Here is a 3,677-nt window from a genome sequence, read left to right as displayed (position 1 = left end):
TTTCTTTGCAAACAAAAAGTATTCTCGTAGCTTCGTAAAATTACAGTTGAACCACTGATGTCACATGGATTATTTTAAAGATGTCCTTGCTACGTTTCTGGACCTTGATCATGGTAGTATCCTTGCTGTCTATGGGAGGGTCAGAGAGGTCTCGGAAATCATCAAAAATATCTTAACTTGTGTTCCGAATATGAACGAAGGTCTTTCGGGTTTGGAACGACATGCGGGGGAGTAATTGATGACAGAATTTTCATTTTTGGGTGAACTATCCCTTTAAGGTGAGTTTTCTCGGGTAGGGTTAGACAGAACAATGACAGAATTTTCGTTTTTGGTAAACACTGTGCATAACATCTTTAAGACAAGGTGTTGCAGTGTTTTGTCAAAACAACCGATATCTGCTGACAGTGTTGGTGCTTTGGAGGCATTGCATATGATACATAGATTTTTTTGACACAAGATGAGTCAGAGGCTTTGATGTTGCTTATGAGAGAAGGCTGAAAGCTTGAAATACTGTGCTAGAATCATGTGTGTCCTCTAGTGACACAGATATGGTGAAACGGCTTTGAATATGCAATAAGGAATTAACCTAAGGCTGTTCAGAATAATCCATTTATCCTAAACCTTGTTCACTGTACCTGAAAGCACCTTGGTTGTATTGAGAGGCCAACATAACCTGTTGTATTCCTTGCTTTGAAGAACTTCTGAATTCTTTCAAAGAGATGTTGAGTCACCCTTTAGCATAGTAGCTTTGATTGATGAGGTCTTCTGGAGGTTAACAGTGCCTCCCAACCTCTGTTGGTTTGCATACCATTCAAGTCACTTTCTGGCCACGGTTGATGTCCTCGGACAATTGTTCGAATTGAATTTGATGGCACATTCTCTACTCAACTCACTTCTTTTTCCTCTTAGTGCTTTCTGTGTTTTACTTTGAGCATAAATACATTAGCTTCATCCTTCTCTCTCAATATAGAGCTAATAATTCACTGCTGATATCACTCAGCCATAGCAGCTGTCAAGGCCTGAGTCAGTCCACGTTTCATAATAGTCATACAGCAGACGGATGACTCACTTCGCTGATGGATTAGGGTGCAACAGTGGGCTTCTGATGCGTAATGCCATAGCCCTCACTCAAAGCAGATTGAGTGATACGACAGGGACCATCATAGAACACTCAGAAACAAAAGGTACACGCACATTGCTTAATTTCATGAGTGAGTAATTGCAATTACCCTGTCGCTTGTTTGCAACAATCAATGCAAACATGAAAACATTGGCATTGAGTCAGCATGTTTTGAAATGCATGATATGCTTGGACTGCTGAACTTCGAGTAGTCCTCTGTGCCATTTGTAGATGCCCTTGACTTTTGCACTCGTCTAAAACGTGATGGAATCCATCATTCACAATAAACCACACAGCTCACTTGCACAACAATGTGGGGATTTTGTGAGAATGCTGGGAACTGCAGCCTGGCACAGACCACATATCAACTCTATTAATCTAGCAATGTTTCCCAGTAAGAAAATAACATTTGTCTCTCTGTATGTGTACATGTCCAGCGGGACCCATGAATTACTTGCAAAGACATAGATATGCACTGCCAAGCTCAGAAACGGCACTGCCATGCTCTCTCGGCCATGCTTTGTGTGCTTTTTGTCTGTTTACCCAGTGAGTTCACTGGGATGGCTGGCTCCTTCCTTCTACAAGCACACCCACAGCCCATTACGATGCGGATGCAGAAGGTCTAGAATACCTGGAGAAAGCTGTCTATTAGCTTTCCCATTCATCTGAATGGCATTTGTTAGGCTGGCACAATTGATCCTTCGCATGGAGTTTGATTTACAGGTGATTTGACCAATCATAACGCCGAATCTGCCATTTTTATCCGACAAACAAACCAGACAGGAGAGTAGATTAACGTTGGTGGATTAACGTTGAACTTGAAAAATGGTGTGCATTGACATCTTTCCGCGGTTGAAACGGATACTTCTGATGTTTATTCATGTTTATTTTGTGCTATAACTAGTAAAGAGGAAGAGATGATCGCTTTACATGCTGCTTGAAATGAGGCACTACAGCGATCTGTCACAACACATTAAAGAGCCACAAAACTATTTATTCTTTGGATTTCTTAAAAAATGACAAAATTTGAAAGCTGAGACTTGTCTGTCAGCACTTTGTTAGGTTTATTTTTGCTCCACGATGTATTTTTCACTGGTTGAAAACATGATGTGTGACGTGAGAGCCCTGGCCATGGCTTGTCGGACATAGCAACAGTAACGAAGGGTGGCGGGTCTTTGCAAAGAGTCAATTTGAAATCTGACATCTTTGCATGGGGCATATATGCAAGGCGGCATATTCAAATGATTTCTGAAGAATCATGTGATGCTGAAGGCTGGAATAATGGCTGCTAAAAATTCAGCTTTGCCACAGCAGCAATCCAGTTCAATCCCCAACATTACTGACAAAACTGGATTATTTGAAGCAAGATATTTCTTCTTCAAAAAACATTGTTTATTTTTCTCATTTTGGTTAACTGTATTTTTTTTATTAAAATAGTTGAATTGTCATCATGATGCTCATTTTTGGTGTAGTTACAGCATCTACCAGCAGGGGTTATGCTAACCAGCCTTGCCCTCCTAATTTCCTCCAAAACACCTTACACAACTGCTGCTTCAGCTGGAGTTGCTGTGGTGATTGGGGATACGTTGCAGATGTCAGACGTGACTAATGAGGATAAACGGAGAGCACAGCCTTTAATGGATAGTGGATTGGTTTATTATGTCAATTGCTGGAGGGGAGGATAGAGGAGTGAGCTTTGGCCGATATGCTCAATTTGTCCAGTTTGAGCAAGGCAGAGGGACTCTTAGCAGATGAGTCACAGGCGGATGTGGCAAGAGCGTGTAAGTAAGTATGCTTGGCCATGGGGGCTGTCGGCTAATGGGTCTTTGTGAGTGAGCTTGTAAGTTGGTGACTCATTAGGCCGTAGTATCCCTCCAATACTTTTACTCTCATAGGGCGAACAAGGAGAGACGAAGAGAGATCTGCGGCGGCATCTCAATTACTCTACTAGTGCAGGCAAAAGCGTCATCACCGTTCAAACTATTTTTGAGCCAGTTTTCAATGGAACTAGAATTGAAAATGAAGTTGCAGGATAATGTCTCAATTAAATTAAAATACTTCTACAAAATACTTATAATAGGCTTTAGTTATAGCCATGAACCATGATTTGCTAGAGTACTTGCTAGTCGCAGAGCAATGCAAGTCATCCATTTTTGCTCGGTTTTCCTGGAAGAAACAGACAACATGTTATAATGCACTGAATGCAAAGTTTATGAGTGCCAGCACATTAATACAAACCTTGGTTGCTTCAAGGGTGTACTGGGGAGTCTCCAAGAAATAACAATTTTAAATATCCCATGTACTATTTTGGTTGCATTCTCTAATTTAGGCACCCTGGGATAGTGCCTTAAATTGCAAAGATTTGTAACGATGGTCATTACGTACTCTTCTCCCTCTTAGAACAAGTCTGAAGTGCTTAATGAATGCAGCTCCTGCAAGGAGATAGGGGAATCGTACACAAATTCTTGTCTTTTAGCATTAGTATGTCATGGAGTCTGACGCGCCACAGTGTTTGTGTTAAAATGTAATACGTCCAAAACCATTGTAAATGGAATGA

This window comes from Sinocyclocheilus rhinocerous, unplaced genomic scaffold (genome assembly GCF_001515625.1).
Source record: "Sinocyclocheilus rhinocerous isolate Xijiao unplaced genomic scaffold, SAMN03320098_v1.1 scaffold222, whole genome shotgun sequence".
In the NCBI taxonomy this organism is placed as follows: domain Eukaryota; kingdom Metazoa; phylum Chordata; class Actinopteri; order Cypriniformes; family Cyprinidae; genus Sinocyclocheilus; species Sinocyclocheilus rhinocerous.
This window is presented reverse-complemented; position numbering follows the sequence as displayed.